We start from the raw sequence: 6,144 nt of genomic DNA, 5'->3' as shown, positions 1-6,144 counted from the left end.
AAAAGCACAAGGTGTGCAATACTCAGAGACATGGCCAAGGTAAGAAAGGCTGAAAGACGACCACCACTGAACAAGACACACAAGCTGAAACGTCAAGACTGGGCCAAGAAATATCTCAAGACTGATTTTTCTAAGGTTTTATGGACTGATGAAATGAGAGTGAGTCTTGATGGGCCAGATGGATGGGCCAGTGGCTGGATTGGTAAAGGGCAGAGAGCTCCAGTCCGACTCAGACGCCAGCAAGGTGGAGGTGGAGTACTGGTTTGGGCTGGTATCATCAAAGATGAGCTTGTGGGGCCTTTTCGGGTTGAGGATGGAGTCAAGCTCAACTCCCAGTCCTACTGCCAGTTTCTGGAAGACACCTTCTTCAAGCAGTGGTACAGGAAGAAGTCTGCATCCTTCAAGAAAAACATGATTTTCATGCAGGACAATGCTCCATCACACGCGTCCAAGTACTCCACAGCGTGGCTGGCAAGAAAGGGTATAAAAGAAGAAAAACTAATGACATGGCCTCCTTGTTCACCTGATCTGAACCCCATTGAGAACCTGTGGTCCATCATCAAATGTGAGATTTACAAGGAGGGAAAACAGTACACCTCTCTGAACAGTGTCTGGGAGGCTGTGGTTGCTGCTGCACGCAATGTTCATGGTGAACAGATCAAAACACTGACAGAATCCATGGATGGCAGGCTTTTGAGTGTCCTTGCAAAGAAAGGTGGCTATATTGGTCGCTGATTTGTTTTTGTTTTGTTTTTGAATGTCAGAAATGTATATTTGTGAATGTGGAGATGTTATATTGGTTTCACTGGTAAAAATAAATCATTGAAATTGGTATATATTTGTTTTTTGTTAAGTTGCCTAATAATTATGGACAGTAATAGTCACCTGCACACACAGATATCCCCCTAAAATAGCTAAAACTAAAAACAAACTAAAAACTACTTCCAAAAACATTCAGCTTTGATATTAATGAGTTTTTTGGGTTCATTGAGAACATGGTTGTTGTTCAATAATAAAATTATTCCTCAAAAATACAACTTGCCTAATAATTCTGCACTCCCTGTAGTTATACAATCTCAGATTTGCTTAAAAACCTTTAAATTGATTAGAAATCCCAGTCTGCAATTAATACAATACAAAATACTACATAGAGTGCACTATACAGGTCATCGGATATTCCAGATGGGCTTTACGTCTTCCAACAACTGGTCAAACTGTCAAGGCAACACACCAGACAATTACATCCACGCTCTTTGGTTCTGTCCACCAGTGCATAAGTTTTGGCGGGAGATATGTGAAGACTTATCAAAGTGTCTCAAATGTAAAATTCCAACCTCCCCTTTAGTGTGCTTTTTGGGCAAATTGGATGATGTCACTACAGAAACTAATACAGTCCACATGGTTTTTACTGCCCTATGCATCGCCAAGAAAACGGTCCTCATGAACTGGAAAAATAAAAATAATCTTAATTCTAGCCAATATAGAAACGAATAGTTATGTCTATAACTTCTGTTCCCTGAAGGAGAGGAACGAGGTACAACACATAAGTATGGGATATCACGCCCTCGCGTGTCCTGGCTGAAGAAACCTTTAATCACGCCTTTAAGGCAGATGACGTGTGATGACACGCGCACGGCCCCGCCTGCACATATAGCCGCTGTCATCACAGTCATCCCTCAGTTCGATAGCCGCTCTTCACCGAGCCAAACTGCTCAGTGGGGCCACCTTGTGTTGTACCTCGTTCCTCTCCTTCAGGGAACAGAAGTTATAGACATAACTATTCGTTCCCTTTCAGTCGATTCACTCGGTACAACACATAAGTATGGGACATATATACACGCCCCACAGAGCAGCCACCGAACTGGAATCGGACCACCACATCCTTAGTGAGTGGTAGACCCAGCAGAAAGGACAGCATGAGCCACCGAAGGGGCTGCAACGTCCAACCGATAAAACCGCACAAAAGTGTGCGGTGATGCCCAACTAGCTGCCGCACAAATATCAGCTACAGGCACCCCTTTAAAAAGAGCCCATGAGGTTGCCATCCCCCTGGTGGAATGAGCGCTCACCCCGTGGGGCAAAGCAAGACCACTGGTGCTGTATGCCAGTGAGATAGCTTCTATAATCCAGTGGGACAGCCTCTGTTTCGACAGAGCTCTACCTCTATTTGGATTAGTGAAGCAGACAAACAGCTGGTCACATAAACGCACATTCTGAGTGCGCTCAATGTAGGTGCGTAGCACACGCACTGGACAAAGAGAATGCATCCTCCTCTGCTCCTCAGATGCAAAAGGAGGGGAGCAAAAACTCAGCAACTCAAACTCCATTGAGCTAGAAGATGCAGGCATGATCTTGGGAAAATAGGCAGCATTTGGACGCAATACGACCTTGTGGCCATCAGAAGAGAACTGTGTGCAGGAGGGATGCACAGAGAGCGCATGAAGGTCACCCACTCGCTTTGCCGAAGCCAAAGCGAGAAGTAATGCAGTCTTATATGAAAGAAATTTCATATCCACAGACTCAATGGGTTCAAACGGGGGGCTACAAAGGGCCTCCAGCACCAAAGACAAGTCCCAAGCAGGGACACTGGACTTAAGCACGGGCCTCAGCCGGCGAACTCCTTTCAGAAAACGTATGGCGAGGGGATGCGCACCTAGTGTCACCCCGTCAAAGCCAATATGACAAGCAGATATAGCTGCCAAATAAACCTTAATTGTCGAAAATGAAAGGCCCTTATCCAGTAGCTCCTGCAGGAATGTCAAAACATCCACAATAGAGCACTGAAATGGGAGAGTGTGGCGGTCCTGGCACCATTGCTCGAAGGCTCGCCATTTGTAAGCGTACAAGCCTCTAGTAGATGAGGCCCTAGCGCTCTGAATTGTCGCTATCACACTAGGTGGCAAACCCTTAGCAATCAAGTTTAACCTCTCAGCAGGTAAGCATGAAGGCGCCACAGATCTGGGCGCGGATGAAACACTTCTCCTCCCGCCTGAGAGAGGAGATCCCTGCGGAGAGGAAGCTGCCAAGGACTCGCTGCTAGCAGGCTGATTATCTCTGCATACCACGACCTTGTGGGCCACCAAGGGGCCACTAGAATCAGAGAGAGGGAATGCCGACGCACTCTCTCTAGAACTGGAGATATCATTTCCACTGGGGGAAATGCATACAGGAGCACGTCTGGCCATTGGTGCGCTAGCGCGTCCAAGCCCAAGGGTGCATCGTGGTCGATTATGGAGAAGAACAGGGGGCAGTGAGTATTTACCCTGGAAGCAAAAAGATCTATTTGCGCCTTGCCAAATAGGTCCCAAATCTGAGCCACTATTAAAGGGTGTAACCTCCATTCTCTCACCAGAGGATCCCCTCTGGAGAGAAGGTCCGGCCCCAGGTTCAGGTGGCCCGGGACATGGGTGGCTCTTAGAGACAGAAAATGAACACTGCACCATAACAGCAGAGAGCGAGACAGGAGCAGCCCGGGCTCCCTCCAAGGACTGAGAGCTAGCATGCAAGACGCGGTTACCGGCAGCCTCCTCCGGAGGTGACGCGATGCACACAAACGGTGAGAGAGAGTCCAGCGTTGAAACGCTCTCATTTTTACCAGTCCAAGTGGCACTACGGCGATCATAGATGCCATCATGCCCAACAAGCTTAATATCGTCTGGAAACGCAGTCTGCGTCCCAACTGAAACTGAGCGAGGCAGCGATGAAACGCGGCCACTCTGTGCTCCGACAAACGTGCGCGGCTGGAAAGCGAGCATATTTCCAAACCGAGAAAAGTAATCTGCTGACTCGGGATTAGCGAGCTCTTTTGAAAGTTCACAGAGAACCCCAGTGTCTGAATGTGTGACAGAACCAGCGACAGCTGTGTCTCCGCCTGCTCTCTGGAGCAAGCTACGAGAGCCCAGTCGTCTAGGTAGGCTAACATACTGATGCCTCTCTCTCTGAGGGGCGCTAGCGCTGCCTCGGCACATTTCGTAAAGGTGCGAGGAGCGAGCGACAGCCCGAACGGCAGCACTAGGTATTTGTAGGCTACGGCCTCGAATGCAAACCTCAGAAACTGCCTGTGTTTCGGGTGTATAACCACATGAAAATAAGCATCTGTTAGATCGATTGTTGCAAACCAATCTCCCGGGCCGACCGCATTCAAGAGCTGTCTGAGTGTTAGCATCTTGAACCTGTACGCTCGTAGATACGTGTTCAAGACTCGCAGGTCGAGGATGGGACGAAGCCCTCCCCCTTTTTTCGGAACAACAAAATAACGGCTGTACCAACCTTTGTCTGTCTCCGAAGCGGGGACCACTCGTATTGCCCTTTTCTGCAATAGCGCCTTTATTTCCTCTCTGAGTATCATGGCCGCCTCGGTGTTGACAGTCGTGTTTACGACTCTTTGGAAACGGGGCGGCTTGACCCGGAACTGCAACCGGTAACCCATGGCAACAGTTCGCAGCACCCACGGAGAGGGGGCGCAAGCGCGCCACTGAGGGAAGTGAGCAGCCAGCCGGCTGACCTGCAGCACCGTCGGCGGGGCGTTGTCGCCCCCCAGTGTCTGCAGGGGACTGCATCACCTGCCTGACCTGGCTCATTCTGCCTGCAGGCTGAGCATTTGTGATTGTTTGAGAATAAACAACACTCTTTATTGATTGTAACATGGAAACATGTACATTTATACATTTTGTTGGAGGCACCTTTTCTGGGGCACAACAATGAAAAACAGCGGGAACACTCGATGTGGTCACCTGAACATTTAACACACCTGAACAGGGAGTTACCTGAGGCATTTTGTGTGCAGGGGTTTTGTGCTTGGGAGACAGTGTTAGGAAAGTGCAGCGCCTTCTGGGGCTGACAACCTGAACAGAACTTAAGCGGCACCTCTTGTGCGGCAACAGAGGGGTAAAAACAGCGTCTCCCTGCTGCTGGACCCCCTCCCCACTCGAAACCACAACTAGGAGGGCTGAGGCTTCTTCCTCCTGGGCGTCGGGTCCCGCCGGGGGCCCGAGGGTGGGCCTTTGCTCCAGGCCGACTGGCGTGGAGCTCGGGCCGGAGGATGTGCTCTCGCTGGCGGCACACCCACTTCAGCAGTGGGCGCCGGTCTCTTGCCAGTCGGCAGAGGAGCGGCGGGCCTGTGAGAGCTAGCTGCGGGCTTGGGCTTGGGCTGACGTCTGGGGATGATGTCGCGCAGAGCTTCCATCTGCTTCTTCCTCAGATCGAATCTAGCCTGAATGGCTTCAAGTGAATGTCCGAATAACCCAGCCGCAGACACTGGTGCGTCCAGATATACAGCCCTGTCCCTATCCGGGACATCAGAGAGGGTCAGCCACAGGTGCCTCTGCGCCACTACTGTCGAAGCCATCCCTCTGCCCAGGGAGAGCGCTGCACAGCGAGACGCACGGAGGATGTAATCTGTGGCGACTCTGACCTCGTTAAGAAGAGGTGCCAGCGGGCTGTCATCAGGAACCAGCGATCCGAGCTCCGCCAGGCACATTGCCTGGTATGTCTGGAGCATGGTGACAGAGCTCATGGCACGAGCAGTGCCGGCCTGAGCCCGATAAATCTTCTCCAGCTGCGAAGCAGAGAATCTGCAGTGCTTGGACGGCAGAGTTGCGGGGCCGCCGACACCATGGTTATGGGACGGGGCCAGATAAGCAGCCAGAGACAGCTCCATAGGGGGTGGGTTAGCTAAGCCAGCCCCCTCGGCGCCGTCCAATTCCATGTACTGTCCATAGCCGGGCACAGTGACGCGGGTAGACAGAGGTTTGTCCCATGATGCTGTTAGCTCGCAGAGAAAGTCTGGGAACATGGGAAGGCAGTTTTTGGCCGTTGCGGGCTCCGGTGGGAGGAAAAACCCCGCGAACCGCGACGGCTTCTGAGCTGGCGGAGGAGAGGGCCAGTCCACCTGCAGCTTCTCAGCAGCACGGCGAAACAGGGAGAAAAGAGAGGTGTCGTCGTGGCCGACCGGCGCAGCAGCGGCGGTACATTGGGCCGACAATGAGCTCTCCTGCTCGTCCTCTGACAAACCATGGATGTCCAGGCCGATGTCCAGCACGTCATCGTCGTCCTGTGGAGCGCTGGCGGGCTTCAACCCAGGCTGAAGCCCGTCAGCGCTCCTGCATGGTTCCGGCTCGTCATCGGCTAACCCGTCAACATATT

This window comes from Perissodus microlepis, chromosome 1 (genome assembly GCF_051167445.1).
Source record: "Perissodus microlepis isolate ML-2025 ecotype Zambia chromosome 1, ASM5116744v1, whole genome shotgun sequence".
Lineage (NCBI taxonomy): Eukaryota > Metazoa > Chordata > Actinopteri > Cichliformes > Cichlidae > Perissodus > Perissodus microlepis.
The sequence above is the reverse complement of the archived record's forward strand: the minus strand, read 5'-3'. Positions refer to the sequence as shown.